Genomic DNA, 23,985 nt, shown 5'->3' with positions numbered 1-23,985 from the left:
TTTTTTGCTAAATATCCATTCCTTCGAATATTCTTTATAAAAGCATTTACACATAGGCATTTTACTTAATGGAGAGAGAATAAAACATTGGACTCTCTATTGTATCAATATCTATTAAAGACTCCTGCTTGTTGGATTATTTAAGGCATGGTACTACTCACAGATTACTTGAGCATAATTTGTGGGTGCTACTTGCTTTGCATTATTTTGCCGATAATGACACTAATGCTAATACTAACACGATGTCAATAAGTAACATAAAAACTATTTGCACTGATGCTTGCTTACAGCGTTCTCGCTTGTCGACAATGATAAATATACAAATGTTTGTACAAATGTTGACAATTATTAACAAAATTATATATTGTTAATTTTAACATCATATATTTGGTTCAGGATATAGCTATTCGTTCAAATCATGACAAAACAACGTCCCGAAAATTTTTCTAGGTAACACTCAAAATTCGGGATAATCTCGGAAAATTGGAACCTTGTCCCAATTTTCCTGTATTAAATTAAAATTTTTAATATGTTATATTAATAATTTTTCTTTCTTATCTGATATGAAAAAGGAGACAAATCTAAATTGAGTAAGGGTTATTGTAGAACAGATGTATGAAATGCATACATACAAAGAGTAATTGAATTTAAGGTCAGGCCCCAAACTGAAAAGGGGCCCTGAATATCAATAAAGATGCCACTCTCAGTTCAGGATAAAAACTAACCCTTGTTGACCTTTTTCCCACTATTAATTCTTGCACCAGGGCACCTGAACTTTGGAATCGACCCTGCATCTTTCGGAGATGGGAAAAAATGGGTGAATGAAGTGATTGAAGATAATATAGGGTACTTATATACGCGGTTCGAAATAAAAATTGCACGAAACCTAACGCTCCTGAAAAAATGGGCGTGACACGTATGTATGACATTATTGATGCGTATGGCGTACCGGAACATTGTACTGGTGCATTCTTCATCATTTCGAACCCTCCCTAATAGTGTTTTTATTTTGGGGTTTAACACAACGTAACATAAGCTTGCTTCCTTGTATCACATTTACACAGATATAGTCAAATGTTTCGTCTCGCTGTTGATTACTGGCATGCAGTAAAGCGAAGTTTTTCTACAGAGTTTAGAGTTAAACTTTTTTAAAAGTAATTATTTAAAACATTTAAATTTTAAAATCACTCTCTTTCTGCTTTTTAATGAAAACTGAAGGAAGTTAATATACTTAGGTTAGTCACTTTTTTCTTTCTACTTTCTTCTTTTTTTTTTTTTTTTTTTGTTTGTCTCTAGAGGGACCAAAATAGAAACCGAATATTGCTTCGGTTGTTATATTTATTTTTAATTTTATTCTGAGTTGTATTTGCTAGTGTTACGCCTGTGTTTTGCAAATGGTTTGCGTAAATAAGGTAATGCATCCCAACTTATTTATTATTAATTAGAGTCATTCGATATTAGAAGCTGTCCTTTAGCAATTGACATTTGAATTAAATTCGTGAATAATTTGATTACATTAGAGATATGGTATTTAGGCAGTGACACGTGGGCGTTGCACTTGGTATCAGTTAAATGCCTTTCTGAAACGCCTGCGTATTTTTAACAATTTGCCAATTGAAACCAGTTGTCGAAACAGTATGAGTTAAGCTGGCCCTTTAATTTGGGTTGTTTTAATTAAAAATTTGCCAAATCGAGTTAATGCAGGTATTGTATTTTGTTGTTATTCGCTTTCGTGCCTGAGAAACGTCATATTATTTTATGATTTTAGGTAGTTCATAAAGTTCTTGAAAATACTTTGTATTTATAAAACATCTGTCAGCATAAATCACGAAGTTTAACAGGTCAGAGGTCAGCCGTGTGCATATACTGCCCATCGTGTTGTCATTATGTTATAATACATCAGTAGTAATGAAAATTGCATGCACAGTACATGTGATCGACTATTATTGATAGTAATCTTTGCAGTATTTTTGGAATTTTGTTTTTGTGTGTAAACATTTCCGTTATGGAGATTAGTTCATGATTAACCGTACCCTCGCTTATCTTTATCCCTGATGTATCTGCTGAACACCAGAGTTATAAATTTTATCAAAGAAAACAAAATTGTAATAATAAAATAAAAGGTAAAACAAAACCTGCTGAACACCAGTTCTCTAAATTTTATCAAAAAATAATAAATTTCATATTTTTAGAATAGACATTCATTTAGCATAATAAAACTAGCTAAACATAAACGTGATAGAGATAACAAGTGAAACTTTCATAAAGTTTAGGTGTTGCTTTTAATTGGAGCAGTGCTGTTAGGTACCATGTATAGAGACTGTGAAGTTTTTAGAGCCCCCCCCCCCCCAAAAAAAAACAGGGACCTGAGAAAATATAATTCAAACAGAATTCAATGATTTTATTCCAACAATAAAATTTTACAAAAGAAATTCCTAAACACAGATTTCTAAGATAAAATCTTTCTTTGGCTTTTTCTGTTAGCAAAATCATTGACATCAGCAAAGTTCATATTCTGAGTAAGTTGGAGCTGGAATAAGTGTTATTATTATTATTAGCCATATGGTGCAAGGAAGCCTGAAGCTTATGCTGCACCAGCCCAAAAAAATTCCTGAGTTATCCTGAGAGAGAGAGAGAGAGAGAGAGAGAGAGAGTCAAAAGTAGAAGGGAATTGCCAAGAAAGAGAAGAATATATCCAGCTCAGGACCCTGGGTGTGTCAAGGCCATACTCACAAGATGTAAGCTCCTGGTGTTGTGGAAATAACTTAAAAAATCAAATTTATGGAAAAATTTTTGAATTTCTTTAAAATCAAAACATTAACTTTAATGTTGTTGTTGTTGTTATTTGGTTTTTAGGAGCATTAGCAACTAAGGCCATATTGCTCCGGGATATGCGGTGGTCATTCCCTGAATGACCTTTCCGCATCCTCCGTATTTGGTGGTGACGGGCTCGAACCCCGGTCTAATCAAGAAGCGTGTGCTACGCACTGCTGCTCCTTCCCACCTGGCTACGGAGGCGCCATTAACTTTAATGCAAAGGCATTTTAATATGAGTGATATAATATAGTGAGGCCTCAGAAAGAAGATTACGTAGTACCATGCATGGGATGAAGGTTAATAAGATAGAAAATACTTGACATTAGACTTGAGTTTCTGTAGATTGCAGATGGAAGTATTTATAGAAAAAACATTTAGCAGAAACTGAACATCTTTGAGACAGTGGAGAGGCTTTGTTAGAGATGAATCAGTTTTTAACCAGACTGCTCTGTTTTGAACAGAACTTAGAGGCCTCAAAGAGGTTTTAGGGAAACCACACCAGATGTGGGGCAATGCTCTGTGTTGGGGCAGATTTGAGATTTATGCAAAGTTAGTAGCTGTTTAGAAGAAAAATACTGCCAAGAGTGAAAAAGGAAACCCAGTTTTTTAGATGCAGAGGGAGCAATATTTGTGATGTGCTTATGTAAATAGAGATTAGAAGTCAGAGTAATCTCCTACATGATTTTATCTAGAAATGTGGCTTCAAAGATGTGCATGAGAGCAGTATTAGACTCTTTATTTTACAAGAAATAACACAAGTGTGAGTTTTAGAAGGATTGAAATTAACTGAGTTTTTTTTCTCTACATTGAAGAAGCACCTGGAGATTAGCATTAAAGAAATTAGTGGTGGATATTTGAGAAATTGAAGCTGTGCATTATATATAAATTTTATATATAATGGAGTATATATTACAATATACTCTATTATATATATATATATATATATATATATATATATAAAATTCCACCTAATTATTACTTTTGCTTATTATTTAATTCATTAATTAATAAATATAGCATATTAAAAATCCCTGGAGTTACTCTCCAAATTAGGTTGGAAGGGCTTACCTGTTACTGTGATACTGGAATAGAGTTCAGGAGGTGGAAGTGGACTGTTTATATAGGTTGGGGTTGACTTGGTATTACCAATGGGAGGTTGTTGCATGGCTAAACCTTGCAGATTTTTGAGACAGGGATATATTATGGAGGGAAGATTAGACTAGTTCTGATTTTAAGTGGGAGAGATTGAAGGGGAGAGTAAGGACCGATTTGAGAGTATATCTGTGGATCTTTCTAAACATTAACTTGTCATGGATTATTAAATGTGATTTCATTGATTGAAATATGATCTATTCAATAATTTAAATACATTTCTTGATGAAATGTCAAAGAGTATGAAAAAGGCTGTTTAATGCATTGTCCATGCTTACACAGCCTTTTTTATATTGAATAATTAATTGTGCTGTACTACCAAACCTCTTAAAATTAAATTATAGTATTCCAGTAAAACTGCCATGTAGTACCAAATTGTAATGATTATTTTGATAATAATAATTATTATTTTTGATTAATTGCTTATTTAAATTCAAGTTTAATTAATTTTAATTTGATTTTGATTGGGATTTCCTGGAGTTCCACACATTCCAGGAATTAGCAGCATCATAGAAAAAACAGCAAAAACCTACACCATCACCACATTCTATGCAGGAAGCCAAACTTGGAAACAAAAACTATCCAGGAACCAACATCAATCATCTAACCCTAGAGGCCTTGTGTACACCTCATCCAAAGCTCATGCAGCTCAACCTATGTCAGAGAAACATATAGAAGATTCAACAAAAGGATCCAAGAATATAAGAAAGACATTCAACATGGCTGAAACATCTGTACATGCCTTTCCCGCAGAGGTGCATGGGACTTCTCCAACAATGAGAGTAGGACTGTGTAATAGGCCTATTGACTCTGATGAGTACAACGAACATCTGTACAGAGAAATAGTGGTCAGTTAAATTAGAATGTTTTATAACGGGGAATTTTAACTTCCTAGATATTGATTGGAACTTGTGGGTTTGTCACTCAGACTAGCAAGACTTTTGTGGATTTATTGGATGACTGTTTTCTGCAGCATCATGTTAGAGAGGTAATCGAACAACATAAGAATCTGCAGATAAAAGAACCACTAGGTGGCTGTGATCACAGTCTATAGATTTGGGATTTACTTAAAGATGTAACTACCATCAGAGGTAAAGGGAGGAGTTTTTGCTTTTGTAAAGGTGAATATAGTGGTCTCAGATAGTATTTAAATTCTATACAGTAAGACCTACTGATGATGTTACCATCATCAAAATCCTAGTAGCTGCTGATGGTAATCAGAAGCTACTAGGATACGGGTAGTTGTTCAGAGATGCATCTAGATGTACCAGAGGTTCCAACCTTGAACATGCCCCAGACCATTACTGACCATCCACCTGCCTGAACAGTTCCTTGTTGACATGGAGTGCATAGCTTTGTGCGGTTTCTGCCAGATATGCCCTCCCGTCTGCTTGAAATAACAGGAAACGAGACTCATGAGACCAGAAGATCCATCTCCAATCATCCAAGGTCCAGTGCTGATGTTCTTTCACCCAGTTAAGGCACAGAGTTCTGTGTTGTGTTAGCAATGGGGCTCTGGTAGGTTGGTGGCTCCCATGACCTAATGCAGCTAATGATCGCCTGATGGTCTTGGTGGAGACGTTTCTGGCACCTACCTTATTGAAGTCTGTTGTGATTTGTGCCACTGTCACTCCCTGGTTGACTGAAACAATGCGAGACAGATGTCGACGGCCATGTTCATCCACCACCTTTCTCCTCCCACAGTGCTGTCCACGATGAGATATTATTCTGGAAATGGCATGTTCCAATACACTCTTGATACTGTTGAACAGGGATAGTGCAATTTCTGTTACTACCTCACGATAGAATGACTCATGCATCGGGCACCCACTATCATCCCTCTTTCAAAGTCGGTTAACTCATGATGTTTATTGATACTGACATCGAATTACCGTCTGTGTCAGTGCCATTATCCTGCATTGTGGGCAACAGGGGGGCGATTTTTAAAGAAAGGGAAATTCCACTTACAAATGTACTTGCTTGTGTAACGGATGGAGCACCATCAATGATTGGCCGTTACATTACTGTTCATTGTGTATAAACAATTATTATTACTACTGTTATTACTATTATTACTACCAAATATTATTACTGTTCATTGTGTCATTCATCATCAGCATTTAGTTGCGAAAAAACTTGGTGATCAACTGCACAACTCTCTACAAACTGTTATTACTGCTATAAACAAAATTAAAGCACATTCTTTGAATGATCGTATATTTCGAAAGCTTTGTGATCAAAACAGTGAAGATTTTGAATGATTGCTACTTCATTCCGAGGTTCGATGGCTGTCAAAAGGCAACTGTCTCAACAGATTTTATGAACTCTTTGATACTTTTGTCGAGTTTTTTGAAGATAGGAACAACGACCTTAGTAATGACCTCAAGAAAATGAAAACTGATATTGCTTATCTTGCAGATTTATTTACTAGATTCAACTCAATGAACTTACATTTACAAGGACAAGATGTAACTCTTATTAAGGCGAAAACTCAAATTTCAGCATTTATTTCAAAATTAAAGCTTTTTATGCACAACATAGGACGACGTGAATTGTATCAATTTCCAAATTTGTTGGAAATAAAGAAAAAAATAGCTGATGAAACTAATTTTTTGTAATCATCTAGAAATGTTGCACAGAGATATGTAGGAAAGGTTCGAAGATCTCCTTAATTTGAAAATTCCAGATTGGGTTATAAATCATTTTTTAAATAATGATGATGGTGAACATTTTGTAGAAGAAGAATTGATTGAGTTACAAAATGAAGTTGAACTGAAGCCAAAATTTCAAAATTCATATCAGGAATTTTGGTTACAAAAGAAAATCCCTGACCATTATCCTGCATTGTGGGGAATTGTAAAAAAATTTCTTTTCCAACAGCATATCTAGTCGAAACCGGTTTCAGTGCTGTATCTCAATTGCTGACAAAACAAGTTGACTTCGCCCACTGTCCTAGGTTGATATGCCCAGGGTGTTCCCCCCCCCCCACGCGCTGCTGCTTTTAGATTGCAAACTCATTTTCCAATTCAAAAACAGTGAGATGGGGGGGTAAACATCCTACCTAAGATAAGTACCCCCCCTCCTCGACAACACAAAACAATCAGAAAGAAAATGCCTCCACAATAATCACCCAATCACAGAACTCGACCGTATAATCACTCCATTCTACAGCCATGCCCACTGAGCGAGTACAATCGCAGCACTGAGTGGGAGGTGCCTTCGCCTGTCAATCACTGCCATTCTTTCTCGCTTTCGTCGGCGTACCCTATACTGCAGACCAGCCAAAATTTTATTTTTTTGGGCTCTCCTTGGACACCTGGGCTACCCAAGGATTCACCCCGCCAGAGCTTTCTTCTCTCCTAATGTGTCCTGGCCCGCCTCCCTGGGGTGGTGAGGGAAACTGGATGTGTTAGTGGCTCTCCACAAGCCCCTAGATTGGCTAAGTGGCCAGAGGAACAACAAAACACACACACACTCTCTCTCTCTCTCTCTCTCTCTCTCTCTCTCTCTCTCTCTCTCTCTCTCTCTCTCTCTCTCTGGCCTTATGCAGCATACTGTATCCTATACGGAGTTGGGGAGACCCCTGATACCACCTGACAAAAAACACTATGCCACTATGATCTCAATATCTAATCAGGAAATGACCTACATAATTATTTACCTGTATTTACATAGGTCACTTAGGAATAGGCCTTTTGCTTTGGGTTCCATAATGCATGAGGAATATTGCTGCATTCGAAAGAGCAGGACTAAAATATTTGGCAAGAGACCAGAATGCACGGCTACCATTAGGGTAAGAAGCAAGTTTTCTACTCTTAGCCTGTTCAAAATCTAGTTTGGACTGATTAATATCTACTTAGAACTGCATTCAGACAGTTGCTCACACCATTGCAGTTTCTAGCCAGTGAAGGCCTCTGCGTGAGCGGGCCAGCTCCCTCTTTTTCTTAGTCACCAGAATCACCTTGGTTAAAGTCAGCATGTTCTTCATCCTAGACTAATGCAACAATTTCTTAAAATACAGTTAAAATATGGATAACCAGGATCATCGGCATTGTTGTTTAACCATGCCTCTGTATCATCTTTCCCACATTTGGAAAACCCTGGAATCCCCTGAAAAAGTTACAATCTTACCTACATCTTCATTCAAATCTTGCACATGTGTGACCATCTCTTTGGCAGCAAGCACCCCAAAATTTATACCATACCCTTTTCAGATTTCTCTACTACAACATGTTCCAGGCATCTGTTAACATGCAGCCATAATCCTTAATGTTGAGCTTCTTTGAAAACTCAACCACACTCTTTTCATCTCTCTCTCTGGTAGCAGCAAGTGTTGCAAGACTTGTTTTTTGTAGATCTTTTTTAGTTTTTCTATAACACCTTGATCCATTGGCTGCAGCAGGGCTGTAATATTTGCTGGTAAAAACCTGACAATTAAGTTCTTATCAATTTGAATTAACTTTTTCAAGAGGAGGGTAGGATGGTGCATTATCAATAATAAACAAAACTTAACCAGCTTTACCCTCATTTTCTCGATGCCTCTTCACACCTAGAATAAAATCTTGGCTAAACCAATCCAAAAAAATGTCCAAATTCATCCAAGCATTTTTCTGTCCTTTGTATTGTACTGCTAGGCACTTTACACCTTTAAAGCATCTTGGATTCCCTACTGACCAACAATGGTAAAACATGCTGTTCACTTGCATTTGCACACACACACCATAACTTAACATGCTGTTTGTTAGTTTTGAAACAAGGAGCAGCCATTTAGCATGGTGATGCAAGTGATTTATGAGGGAGTGACTTCCAATTAAGACCAGTTTCATCTACATTGTAAACATCCTTGGAAAACCTTCTTCCTCCATTATTTTCAAAAAAGACTTTTTAAAAGCTTGTGCTTCTGGGACATCACCTGATAAAGCTTCTTGAATTTCGAGCTCCCTTATACCATGGTGAGATTTAAAAATTTTCACCCATCCTGTTCTGGCTTTAAATTCAGATGGGCTTTTAAAATTTTGATTCAATTGTAGTGATTTTTTGCATAACAGAGGTCCAGAAATACATTCGCCTTGACTTCTCTTTTATAGAAAACATAGTCTTCTAATTTCTCATCACTAGCTTTTTTCATAGTTTTGCCCTTTTTAGAGACATCTTCATTGTCAAACTTTGAAGTAAACTTCAAAATTTCATTTTTTTTCTGCTCTTTATTCCAGATATGGTTGCTTTACCAATGTTAAAAATCTTAGCTAGGGATACACACGTTTTGCCCTTTTCCAGTCTATTAATAATTGTTATCTTGTCTTCTATGGACAACACATTGCCTCTTCTTTTGCCTGTGGATGCCATTATTAACACATTTAATTTTAATACTTCTATAACAGTATAGCAGTGTTAAAATTAAAAAGCAAAATGACACAATATTTCACTTTGAAATAGCCACGAACAAAAACTCGAACATTGAGTGATTAGAAACTAAACACCTAAAATAACCTCACACTGTAGTGGCCCACAGCAACGAGTGAAAGCTAACCCCCCCACCATACTCCTGTACTCACAATGGACAAAGGTACAACAGACAATTATGTAACAAGGTCATGGGTCATGTGATAGTCTCCCATGACCTTGTTACAACAGACAATTATGTAACAAGGTCATGGGAGACTATCCTGGGTCCACACATTAGTTAAAGCCAACATTTGATTTTTAATTAATGTAATGACAAATTAAGACTTTCTATTCTACACTGCATATATCTTCAAATAATAATCTGAAACAAATGCATCAAGTGACAGGAGTAATATTTCAGCATAATAACCAGTGCACTAAAAGTAGATACTGTAATGTTTTTTTTTTGGGGCGGCGGTAGTTTGGATAATCAACGTTCTACTGTAGATTTTTTTTTTTTTTTTTTTTTTGCACCACCTTTAAAAATATCCTGCTGGTGCCCATGGCTGCAACATTCTTTGGTTGATACTTCAATGTCATGAAGTTAGAGAGTGTTAATGATTGGAGGAAAGTATGCAGCAGTGAAGCCAGCTATCAATAACCATAAAATGACAGATGCCAATCACCATGCACATATAATTAGATTTAAATTAATTTTTGAATTTTCTTAATTGTTTGTTGATTAACAGAATTCTGGAATTTTCAGTAGTGAAATCAAAGAAAACATTTTTAAAAATGATGTATGGTGGTGCAAGTGCACCACCTTTGGATTTCAAAGTAATACACAATTTTTTAATATTTTCATTAATTTATTGAAATATAAGATATTGCATTTATTCAAAAATTTTATGAACAAAAAATTTATTCCCACATGTGCATCACCTTTCAAAATATCCTGCAGGTACCCATGATTAGGTGTTTCAGCTGTGTGGACAGCATAGATGAAGAGCACAAGCCACTGAAATATCATCTGGATCTCATTGACCCTACGTGCCTGATTCAGGATTAAAATTAATCTTATTATTAGATGAAACATTGTATATAACATGATAAAAATTTTAAAAGCTGTTAATATATCGAAATCAGATATAATAATTAATGTTTAAAAAGTTTAACCAAAATTGTGTATGAGGTAAAACATGATTATCTACAAGTAGTACTATTTCTACATATAGCAATAACATATATTACAACTCATGTTCTAGATGATCTGCCTGATTGGTTATTAAACTTTTCCAGTGTAAATCAAGACTGGTTCATGTTTGGCAATATAACCTTTGGAGTTCCAAGTTGGCATTAAAGAGCTGTATTTACTGTGTATGTATGCTCAGATTTTTCATTTTGGAAAATACTAGGCAATAATATTTTAAAAAAAATTTTGAGCTGTAGCATATTTTTATAAATGTGTTATATAAAACAAATATAGGGAATCATGAATATACAGAATGTTTCATAACACAAGATCCATATTTTCTGAGTTGATTGCTTGACCTGAAAACAATGAAAAAGGTTCAGATAAATTTGTGTACAATTCTGAATGGTTACAGGTTATGGCTGTTTGAATTTTAAACAAGTTAATTAATGTACACAGTTATTACATTTTAGGCATGTTCAATTTTTTTCTTTAAATTAAATGATTTTTTTTCATTTTCTGTGATTAACAGAAATGAAAAAGTAAATACAGTTATCTCTTATCAATTAATTACTAAGGTACTAAATAACTTTATATAGCATTTAATAAAACGGTATACGTGTACTTTATTTAAACTTAAACATTCAGTTTAATTATAGCTGTATAATATTTATTACTCCCCTCTCTTATTACTTATTTTTTTCGAAGTCTCTTTTCTTTCCAGGAAGTTTTCTTTCTCTCTTCGAAGAAAGAAAACTTCCTGGGCAGTGCAATGCTGTCACCCCTCACGCTAGTGGACGAATCCACTGCTTGGCAGGTATATAGGTACACTGCATTCATATATATGGTAATTCGATGTATGGATAAACATCATGAGTTAGTAGTAGTAATGGAGGCATACGATGCAAGAAAGCAAGCGAATGAGCTAATGTAGCATCAGCCAAAAAAAAAAAAAAAACCAATTTCACATATCCATTCATTCTTAAAGTTTGTCCAGTTCCTCCTTAAATTTATTTCAGCTATCAACTTTCACAATGACAGATGAAAGTTTGTTCCAGCAATTAACCACACGCTGGTTAAAGGCAAATTTCCGCACGTCTATTCTACAAGTGTATTTCCTCAATTTGAATTTATGCCATCCTTAGGTTCGTAATCTGAGTAAGCAGAAGAATCCCATCAGAATTCAGCGGGCTCAACCCATTCAAGGCCCTTATACACCTCAATTAGATCACCTCGCAGGTGCCTAGTCTCCAGACACTGTAATTTGCAAAACTTAAGCCTTTCTTCGTAAGAGCAACCCCTTGTTCCATTCAGTAATCTTGTTGCCCTTCTCTGTACTCGTTCCAACAGCTCTACATACTTCTTAAAATGAGGCCTCCAGACCTGTGTACAGTACTCAAGGTGTGGCCTGACCATTTCCTTATACAGTCAGTCCTTGTATAGCACAATAGTTGTTCCTAGAAACTCTCGTGCAATGTAAACAACAGGCCCTATGGGAAAAATAGGATTAGGGGCCGACCACCCAAGATTGAACACACATTTGTAACCAAAACATTACCAAACACAATAAATTATTGTAATAAAATACTTGCGTATTTTATTATGATTATTACGTAATAAAATATTGCTAATGCTTTTGCTTCAATTGTAAGCAAACTTGGTGTTTGTTTGATTTATTATCCAAACAGATGACAGCCATTCCATCTCTTCCAATTTTTTGTGTCTTAATCTAATGGATTTTAATTACACTTTGAGTTGTTCCTGCTATGAAAGTTGATTTTATTTTCTCTGCATTCTTTGTAATTCTCGGCATTGCCTCATTTAGGTCTGTAGCACGTGCAATATCACATGGGCTTTCATTTAGCTCAAAGAGTTTCACAATTTCATATTTTTTCTGTATTGACAGAGGCGGACTGGCCATAAGCCTTCCCGGGGAAACCCCGGTGGGCCGGAGGCCGGTATGATTTTGGCCATAAACACTAGTGTGAGGCCACTACAAATTTTCCCGGGTAAGAATTTTTGACCCAGTCCGCCTCTGTTTATTGATATTGCTTTTCTCTCTGAATCTGTAGTATCTTTACCAGGGTGCTTCCTTTTCACACCTTTTAAGTATTTTACTCATTTTTAGGGAATAAAGCATAATTACAAAATGAGGTGGCACACTTGATACACATAAACAAAGCTGTAGTGTAGCAACTGAATAAACAAATCTTAAAGGCAGAGACACACTATGAACACCTCACTAGCTCACATTTTACTAAAGCACATTTCTGGGGGTTACTACCATAAAACAATAAAAACAATTTCCAGTTGCGTTCCTGCTAGTGGAATCTGTTATAAACAAGTAGTAAACTCGATCTAATTGCATTTGCGATAATATCAATAGCTGGAATTGTGTGGGTTTTTACGTTATTATGGTGAAATGTGTTTCCCCTTCATTGATTTAAAAAACATAAATACATTTTCAGAATTCTCTTCATTTCTATCGTGTTGCATTCAGTTGGGGTGATTCTGCGTTCGACTGCCATTTCTTGTAAACACAAAGGTGAATTGTGCATAAGCAAATTTGTTTTGTGTTATATACAATATCGTTCCCCTATTTATAAATTGTGTATGATCGAATTTGCGTAGTGTAAACACGTGTTATACGAGGACTGACTGTACAAGGGGATAATCACTTCCTTATCCCTGCTAGAAAAATTCCTGTATATCATTGACAAGACACCATGAGCTACTCTTGCAGACTGCCTGCACTGCTCAGAAAACTTCATATCTGCCTGCACAATTACCCTCAGGTCCTTTTCACTCTCTACCACTGTCAATACAGTATCATTAGATTCACCACCAACCCAGCAATCAATCGCAAGACAGAGAAAAGGTGCCTTCTCGCACACCTGCAGGACAGATGGACGATGTCCACTAAGGGAGCAATTACAAAGAAATTCATCCCTGAAGTAACGTTCAAGTTCCCAAGAGCCCCAAGCTGGTTTTCCCCTGGCCTGTACATAATGTACCTCCTCACAGGCCATGTGATGAGGTACATTATGTACAAGTCGATACAAGAAAAATTAACGTCTCTGGGCATCACAGATGATCCACGCTGCCACTGTGGCACTGACGAATCTTGGTGCAATATAATGTATGACTGTCCTGACTATGAAGACTTGAGATCTATTCTGATCACAAAGATAATTAATTTTCCAAAGGACCAAGAATATACACTAATTCATATCCATGACTATTATAAATAATTCACCACTTTTGCACAGGATGTCTTCAACACATTAGGGAGCCTAAACCACCAAGACCAATAACTTGAGACAGATTCTGGGTACCCCTCTCCAGTAGCATTAACCGCCAACCTCTTCGAAGTCAATTGAATTGAAATTCACTTCCTTCATCCCAATTCCATCGGGCTGATATCTGCAACTGAATCTGCAGGCAAGATCTACCAGTACCTGATCCCACTCAAGACTCCAAACCCAGACACTGGAGACACCAGCAGCTTTTCTGCCACAAGTCACATTGGCAATCAAACCGAGCACTCTAGTCTGCTTTTCTTTTACTCTCTCCTCCCTGGCTGGGGGGGAGGAGATTGGTTCCTGTCTCCTCCCTCTGCGACAACCTTCTTCTGCCTGGTAAGGCATGGGCCTGCCTCACTGAATTTCTGGGGTCGCCTTCTCTATCGTCCCCATACCTCTGTCTTTTCCCCACAGCCTTCAATCTCCTCTTACTCTATCTAACTCGCATTGTACACCCCCACACAACTTATCAATTAATAACGTCCAAATTTAAACCATGCTTACACAAACCTCTCTTGGCCTTTTATATTCTAGCATTAACCCCCTTTTTTATTTATTTATTTTTTTCACATAGGCCCTTGCCACTGAAATCTTTAAACTAGGTGGCAGGGCCTGCTAGAGTACAAAAAATCTACTAGGTACCTGACCTGCCTCCTCGGGACCAAGTGCGGCAATGGTGGGTCCCAACAGGGGCCCAACGGCTAATGGTCAGAAGAACAACGGTACACAACACCACATCTGTCCACTCCCCACACACTTTTTAAATCTCTGGCCTTTACAGAGTTCTATGCTACACAAACAGAGTACACAATGCAGAGATGGGAGAAACCCCTGGTACCTCAGACAATTAACACACTTTGCACTTTGTCAGTGTAATACCACACAGTTGATACATTATTCTGGGGTTACTGCTTCTCATATGCAGTACTTTACATTTGTCAATGATAAACTTCAGTTACCACCTCTCAGCCCATCTGCTGAACTTTTCTAGAGCCTGTTGCAACCGTCATTTGTGCCATTAACAACCCTGCCGACCTTCATATAGTCTGCAAACTTGGACATTAAGCATGATATACCATCATAAATATCATTAATGAATACAGAAAACAACAATGGACCCAATACTAAACCCTGGGAGACTCCACTAATAATATTAGTCCACGAGAGCAGTGTCCATTGATTACCACTCTGTCTTCTCCCACTCAACCATTCCTTTATCCATAGCAGCAATTTGCATCCAATGCCAGCCACACTGCTCCAATTTGTGCAGCAGTCTTCCATGTGCAACAGTATCAAAAGCCTTTCTAAGATCCAAATATATTATATCAAAATTATTCTTTGAATCCAGTTCCTTTGTGACTACATCATAGCATCCAATCAAATTGATCAGACAAGACTTTCCCTTAACAAACTCATGCTGTGTACGAGCTATAACTGAAGTCTTGTTTAGATGATCCTGCAATGCTTCTTTAACCAGTGCCTCCATTAAATTCCCTGGAACAGAAGTTAAACTAACAGGTCTGTAATTTCCTGTGTCTCCCTTTGATCATCTTTTGTGAATTGGGGTCACATTTGCACATTTCCAGTCCATGGGTACCTCCCCTGAGTCCAAGGAAGCACTCATAATTATGGCTAAGGGTTTGCTTACTTCCTTCCTTTGCTGTCTCCTTTAATATAATTGGATACATTCCATCTACCTTTACTCTAGGATTACTGCTACTCATATGCAGTACTTTGCATGTGTTAATGTTAAACTTCAGTTGCCACTTCTCAGCCCATCGGCCAAAATTTTCTAGATCCTGTTTCACTAGCGCACTGCCTTTACTGTCATTTACAACCCTGCCAACCATTGTATCATCTGCAAACTTTGACATTGAGCTCGATATACCTTCATCAATATCATTGATAAATATACAAAACAACAGTGGGCCCAACACCGAACCCTGGGGGACCCCACTAATAACATTAGTCCTCGAAGAGCAGTGTATATTGATTATTACTCTGTCTTCTCCCACTGAACCATTCCTTTATCCATAGCAGCAATTTGCATCCAATGCGAGCCATACTGCTCCAATTTGTACAGTAGTCTTCCATGCACAAGAGTGTCAAAAGCTTTCCTGAAATCCAAGTATATGATATCAAAATTATTTTTTGCATCCAGTTCCTTTGTAACCACATCATAGTATCCAATCAGATTTGTCAGACAAGACTTTCCGTTGACAAACCCATGCTGTGTCTGAATTATTACTGCAGGCTTATCTAGATGATCCTGCAATTCATCTTTAACCAGTGAGTCCATTATTTTTCCTGGGACAGAAGTTAAACTAACTGGCATGTAATTACTCGTGTCACCCTTCGATCCCCCTTTGTGAATTGGGGATACACTTGCACATCTCCAGTCCATGGGGACTTCCTCTGAGTCCAAGGATGCTCTCATAATTATGGCTAAGGGTTTGCTTACTTCCTTTGCTGCTTCCTTTAATATAACTGGATAGATCCTATCAACCCCAGGTGCCTTTCTTATGTTTATCTTCAACAATTTCATCCTCACTTGCTCTCAGTTATTACAAAATTATTAAGCACCCTGTTACAGTTTGATAAACTTCTGGCATTTCCCTCCCTTAATAACTCCTCTTGTGTGAATGTAGAAGCAAACTACTCATTCAGATTATCAGCTGTCTGAGCAGGATCATCAACAGTCGAACAATCGATATCAAGTGGACCAATCTGATTCAACCCTTTCCTTCTAGAGTTTATATAAGTAAAGAGGTCCTTGCTGTTTTTCTTAGCATCCTTTTGCCAAAGATTTCTCGTAATCTGCCTTCACTTGCACAACCTCCTTTTGTGACTTGATTACAGACCAACTTATATCTGCCGTTAGTATCAAGGGTGTATTCAGAAAATATTCCATTTCCGGAATAACATCTAATCGTGGACAGTGCCATGGGCAGAGAAAGGTGGTGGGTGAACATGGCTGTCGATGTTTGTCTCTCACTGTTTCAACCAACCGGGGAGCAACAGTGGCACAGATCACTGCAAAATGAGGGAGGTGCCAGAAATTTCTCCACCACGACCATCAGGCAATCATTAGCTGCAATAAGTTATGGGAGCTGCCGAACCACCAGAGTCCCAACTTACAACTTCATGATTGTGGGACTGTTAGTAACCATGATTATATATGTCCTCCCATCCTCATATGCAAGGGGACTGGTAGTAACCCTGGTTATATCTGCCTCCCAGAGCCGCCTATCCATTAGGCGAACCTAGGTGGTTGCCCAGGGTGCAAAGGTCCTAGGGACACATTTCAACAAAATGTAATTTTTTTAGTGGTTTAAAAAAAATAATTATTTAAATTAAGGAGGAATGAAGGATGATAAAAATTTATTTTGTGATAATGTTCCATGTCGTATTTGTGCACTGTATTGTTATTATCACATTATACAATAAATGATAGTAATATACAGCAAGCAGATAAATATTATAGATGAATGGACAGACAGATGAATGGGTAGGAATAGGTAAGCTTGTTGGTAGGCAGATGGATGGTACAGAATACAACTGGGATGCAAATTTTAAGTCTCACCTAGGGTGCATAATACACGTGTGCCGTCTCTGCTGCCTCCTCCCTCATGTGTAACGTATGTAAAACACTGTACCTAGACCGGGGTTCGAGCCTGTCACCACCAAATACGGAGGATGCGGAAAGGTCAGGGAATGACCACCGCATATCATGGAGCAATATGGCCTTAGTTGCTAATGCTCCTAAAAACCAAATAACAACAACACTGTACCTAGTATACTGGAAGTGACCATCCAGGTATAAACTAACATAATCATGGGGTTGAGGTGTGGTATCCACATTACATAAATGAATGCTGTTTCTCTACATCATCAGACAGCAGTAAGCAGTAGATGATGTCCATCATCTGGTGCAATACAACCACTGATTATTAGAAGCTTAAATTGATGAAATCCATGTCTGGCACAAAGCTTGGGCAACCCTCACATCTTCTGTTGTGCATTATGAGTGATGTCTTTTGAGGTTATGATGGGCATTCAATATTTCTTTTTCACAGGCTGGCCACTAAGTAGTCTGCTGGACCGAACTTGCTGGTAATTCTTTAGGATCAACTAATGTATAATCTTGCTGCCTGTACTCTGCCAGCTAGTGTTTGGAGGAGTTTGAGTAATGTGTTGGAAAGCATTATCGAGGCCATGTTATATCATGGAGTTGGGTATATTTTTGCTATGTGTGTGCCATATCCAACAATTTCATTAATCCCCCCCCCCACCTCTGCTTTTACTTTAACAACCGAATGTGTCAAACTATTAGAACAAATTTATTTGAAAAAAAAAAGATTAAACCTCTCAAAAACTTTCTCATTCATTTCACAAACATTCTCAGTTCCAATCTCAATAATTTCCATTGCAACCTACAGTCTATCATGCCATATAATTTTTTCTGACTGAATCTCAATTATTAGTTGTGTCAACCACTACTGAAATCAGGTTCCCTAATTATTTGTTCTATGATTCCTTTTGCTTCAAAAAGTACTTGTGTATATGTTCACCGTGATATTCATTGTCAAAGGCTTCCTCATCTGTAATCTTCTCTGGCTTAAAGTCTCTCTACCACATTGTCAAATTCATCTGCAGTGGGGTAAATTCTTTGGTTATTTTAATGTTTGCAACTCAGCTGACTTTAATTTTTGAGTTATGCAGACCTAACATACTGAGACTTTTGTGATTACAAATGACCTTGCACAACCTGTTTGTATACCTGCCACAATGACAGACAGTTCTGACTACACACCCCATGCTCTTCATCCTTTCTTTACCAACAACCCATCAAAGTACATGGTCAATATTAGTGGTCCTCTAGACTCCTCAGATCACAGCTAGGTGATGGTCTCTTCTCCAGTGGAGCCCTCTCTTGTGGCCATTCTCAGCCTCATCCCATTTTTGCATTACAAGAATGTAAAATGGGACAATCTGCATGATTTCTATATATCTTTTCCTAGGTTGGATTACTGATCCAAATCTTCCAATCAAAATGTTTGCTCAGATTGTCAGTGAAATTATTCTTGCAGACATGGAATCCTTTATTCCCTTTCCACCCTACACTCGTGTGCTTTATCTAAATCTTGGTTTTCCATTACATGTGATATGGCTGTTCAAGATAGGAATGCAGCATGTTGCAGTTGGCTTGTATCCAAATCTCCTGCTTCATTTTCTGCTTACACTAAAGCTCAAAACAATTATAGAATTTTTAATCAGTCCAAACTTGATTTTGAACAGGCTGAGAGTAACTATTTGGTGCAATTGTCTATCAGACTGCCACCACTATTACAAACAGATGTTCAATCATATCCTCAGCTAAAGACAAAGCTGACTTACTAGCATTCTACTTTCTTCTAACTTTTTATCAAGTCTCGGTAAATCACCTCCTACTACACTTAGTACTCCATTCATTGCCGGTGCCTCTGTAGCCAGGTGGGCAGGAGCAGCACACGCTTCTTGATTAGACCGGGGTTCGAGCCCGTCACCACCAAATACAGAAGATGCGGAAAGGTCAGGGAATGACCACCGCATATCCTCGGAGCAATATGGCCTTAGTTGCTAATGCTCCTAAAAACCAAACAACAACAACCATTCATTGCCTCCTGTGATCTTACAATAGAGGAATGTTAGAACTCTGAATGATCTTGATGCCAATAAAGCCCTAGGCATTGATGGCATTTCTCTATTTTCTCCGAAAACCTTTGCTCCTGTTCTGTGTCACCATTTTACACTTTCTCATTCCACACATTTTTCCTTTTGCTTAGTGCTTGAAATTTGCTCATATCTAGCCAGTTCCTAAAATAAAAAGAGTGACAAATTCCTTCCTTCTTTCCAGTTATTATCCTATTGCACTTACATCTACTCTTTCCATAATAATGGAGAAATCTATTGACCAAAAACTCTTAAATTGTCTTGAAAACTTCCATATGAACAATTTCCAATATGGATTGTCTGTTTTAATTCACTTGTGTTATACTGACTCATGTTATTTTGTGTTATTTATCTTTGGACAGAAAAGTTTGGTGAAACTCAAGCAGTTACTTTTGACATTTCCAAGGCTTTTGCTCTCATTTAGCATAAAGGACATCTAAACAAGCTCCCATTTTTATGGGTTGTTGCCAGTTTTTTGGAAATGAGTAGCCAGTTTTCTCTCTGCCCACTCACTGCAGATAGCCAGCTATTTGCAATGAGTGGTCATAAACTGTTTTCTAATCTTAACTAATGCTAGTATTTCCCAAGGTTCAGTTCTTTCTCCCACTCTTTTACTCTGGTATATTAATGAACATCTTCCACTAACTGGTTCACTTCTTAGGAAATTAAGCAAATATAGAAGAATTTTTAATGTATTTAAAACATATTGGCCTGTACAGGAGAATTTAAATCAGTATCTCTGACGATATGCTGCTTGTGAATAAACTATGAACAGACACAATTTGGCCTCAGTAGTCCTTGTGTCTTTAAACCCAGCAACCCACCAACAACAACCACTGACTGGAAATTTTGCCCATAATTTGGCTGATGAAAGCATACTACATTCCACCTTCAAATTTCAAAAACCTTACCTTGCATGAACAGCCTCAACTTCTTGAATGTCCACCTACCAATTCTTGAAATGGAAATTTCCAATATAGTGACAACTTAACTCAAGTCCTTCTAAAACTAAGTCCTGTCTTATTTTCTGCAAAAAAAAAAAGGCTCCTATGGTTATCTTTAATGATGCTCAGATTTCTAGACAAGGTCACATATTTACATTAGGGATTACATCAAGTTGCTAATCTATTAATTGGAATAAACATACCAGAAATATTGCTTCTTCTGTATCAGAAATCTGGGATTTCTGAAAAACAAAAATGGCAGAAAAATGCACAATATCTAAGCTTATATAAAATTGACTATTATAAGTGTTCTGACAAGGGCATGTCCACAGCATACACTTCAATAACCACTTCATATTTTCCTATTCTCATCCCTCCTCATCTCTTCATGTCCTCCATCTCTGCTCAGTTTGTCTATTATAGTTTCCTCAATCACCTCACTCACTCTCTTGGTCTCTTTCCCTCAATCCTTCCCCCTCCATCACATATTTCATCAACCCCCCCCCCCCCAACAGACTTTTTTTTCTTATTATTTCAATCAGACATCTCTTCTCACCCATTGATCTCAAAACCTCATTTCTCACTTTAGCAACCCATTTTACCCTTTCCACTATCCTCCATATCCATATCTCAAAACTTTCCAATGTCCATGTCTTTGCTCCATAAAGTATTACATCCCATACCAGTTATTTTACCAATTTTTTCCTAAAACCAATTCCTAACCTCTCACATATTCTTCTTCTTAGTGTCTCAAAAAATAACCCCAGGGACTCACATCTGGTGAGTATGGGCTTTGGTGCACCCAGGGTCCTGAGCTGGATATCATCATACTTCTCTTCCTTTCTACTTCTCTCCTTTCTCTCAGGGTAACTTGGAAATTTTTTTTTTGGCTGGTGCAGCATAAGCCTCAGGCTTCCTTGCACCATATGGCTGATAATAATAATAATAAAAAGCATTTTTATCCTTATTTCTCTACTGCTGTTTGTTTTTTTTCACCTTTAGCTTTCCTAAATACTTAGTTTGCTCCCTTGATATATTCTCTCCTCCCATATTGTAGTATTTAATTTGTTCCTCTCTCTTCTCATTCTCGTAACCTTTGCCTTCTTAGTATTTATTCTCATTGCAAACCTATTGCAACTTTAAAATGTTATTTCCTCAGAATCTGCCACCAATGCCGTATCATCTGCAAAATGCAAAAATAACACTCCAAATAACTCCTGTCTCCCATTTCTATGCCATACACCTCTTCCTGATCCATATTTCCTTTATCAAATACCCCTTTACTACTTCCACATATATATTAAAAAATTTGGATGTAATATATAAAATATACCGTCAAAAAATATATAATAAAAAATAAATTGAGATAAAATAAAATGTCTCCCAAATTTTATATTTATCTGCCTCTTACAAATACTTATCTAATCCTTCTTTAAATCTAATAATCTCTACAAGGCTAGTTTGTAACCTGTTCCAGTAGATTACTCTTTAACTAAAGACAGATTTTTGTATGTTCAATCTGCAATTATCTTTCCTTAATTTGAATATATGTTCCATCATTTTCATTATCTTAGAAAGAAAAAATGCCTGCATCATTAAGTGTGCTCAACTCTTTAATGGTGTTAAACACCCCAGTATGATCTCTATGCAAATGACTGCTTTCCAAACTTTGCAGTTACTGAACTGGAATACTTTTTTTTAAACATATTAGTATCTCTTTACATGTGTGAGGTTTCTTATCCACCTTAGTATCCTTTTAGGCAAATTAATATATTTTGTGAAATGGGACCTCCTTGCCTGCATGCAGTGTTCAAGATGTGGTCTGACCATTGATTGGTGTGGTATGATTAATTATCTCCTTACCTGTATTGACAGCACCCACCACTCCACAAACTGTTCTTTAAGTCTGCTTTATTCTTAAATTTAATCTAATGTGAGAAGAGGTTGAAAAGTTTCTAGTCTCTCATAGAAAGAATGCTGTAAAGTTGTGACAAAAATTTACCTTCAGCCAGAGGGTGTTTGGTTATTGGAACAAACTCCCATCTGGTATTGTGGAAATAGGTAGTTTGAATAAATTCTATTGGGCCAGGACATTGTAGTGATTCCTTTCTGCAGTTTTTTGTGCCATACCTTCCTAAAGTTTGCATGCAAACTTTAGGTGTCATTGGCAATGGGTGGCCATAAGCATAAGTATCTCATAAGTATCATAAGCATAAGTATCCGACCAGGCATCTACTTTGGGGGGCTATATACAAGAGGGTTTGTTGAATCGTGGTCTTGGAAACACCCCTGGTGGTCCTCAGTTAAAGTCCAAGGTCAGCAATTCCCCATTTTTTGTCTATTGACTCGCACTACGTCGGAGAGCCTGTGTTCACCACAACCATTGATGAGGAATGGGTGCCTACCATTGGTCCAGCGACTGCTGCTCTGTCCCCTAACCATCCACTCGTGGAAACCTTAATTACAGCACGTGAAAGCCCACAAGATTGGCAGTTTCTATGATACTGCTGCCCTTCAACCGGTACCTGACAATCCTCCCTTTTTTGAAGTCTGTCATATCATGTCCTTTGTCCTTGTTGATCAGCTACTTTGTAGACTGCATGTCAGCCTGCAATATCACAGTTACTGGTTCTCACTGCAACATGTGTGCCACCAGCTGAGGAGGAATGGCTAATTGCTGAAAACATTGGGGGGGGGGATTATAACGGTTTGACTGGACAGTGTTGTGTGTGTGTGTATATATACAGGGTGTTTCAAAATTATGTATACACACTTTTAAAAATTTATATTTAATGAACAATATGCACCAATTTAATTTTCTTAAACTCATTTTGTAGATTAAAAATAAATATTTTTTTTTACAATAATTTAATTTTTGTTTTATTTTATAGATACCTCTAAGATGGAGAGTACCCAATTGAGTTTTGAAGAAAGAAAGGCAATTATAAAATGGTATTGGAAATATGAAAATGTCAATGAAATTCAGCGTGCTTGGAAATCACGATATGGAACGAAAGTGTCCGCACGTTTAACAATTACTCATTTGCAGGATCAATTTGAGGAGCACAGACCCATTCAGAAAATCAATAACTTAGCATGTGGCAGGGAGAGGATATCCAGAAGTAATGAAAATGTTGAAGCTGTAAGAAATGCAATCTTGTGCATCCCAAGAAAATCAACAAGGCAGTGTTTACAGTCACAAACCACAAACATTGGAGGAATTGTGAATGAAAATTCAAGCAGAAAACATTTCACCTCATTTGTGCACTTCAGTATAAAAAAAAAGTTCTTGTTTATACTCCGGCACAACCACCAGGTCAGCGGAGTTTACAATAAATCATGGCCCCGGGTGCCAAGCGTTATAGTGATCAAGCGAATTTCAGAGTGATTCATAGAGCGTTTTCTCAGAGCCAAAGTTCTTATTTAGTTTAAAAAGTTTTTTGCATTGTCTTTAATTAATAACTTAGTCTTACAAATTGTA

The 23,985-nt window shown here is 37.2% G+C and overlaps 1 protein-coding gene across 1 annotated transcript in view; it reads left to right on the top strand.

The window, feature by feature from the left end:
* The first annotated feature begins 1,377 nt into the window (after positions 1 to 1,377).
* LOC150079327 (leucine-rich repeat flightless-interacting protein 2-like) overlaps positions 1,378 to 23,985 on the top strand; it is a 234,079-nt gene continuing 211,471 nt past the window's right edge. Inside the window, exons 1-2 of the mRNA XM_090383033.1 lie at positions 1,378 to 1,412; positions 10,654 to 10,731. The gene's annotated coding sequence lies outside the window, so the exon portion shown is untranslated. The remainder of the gene's footprint in view (positions 1,413 to 10,653; positions 10,732 to 23,985) is intronic.

Source organism: Mastigoproctus giganteus, chromosome 10, assembly GCF_048544385.1.
Source record: "Mastigoproctus giganteus isolate SK-2022 chromosome 10, ASM4854438v1, whole genome shotgun sequence".
Lineage (NCBI taxonomy): Eukaryota > Metazoa > Arthropoda > Arachnida > Uropygi > Thelyphonidae > Mastigoproctus > Mastigoproctus giganteus.
The sequence above is the reverse complement of the archived record's forward strand: the minus strand, read 5'-3'. Positions and strand labels throughout refer to the sequence as shown.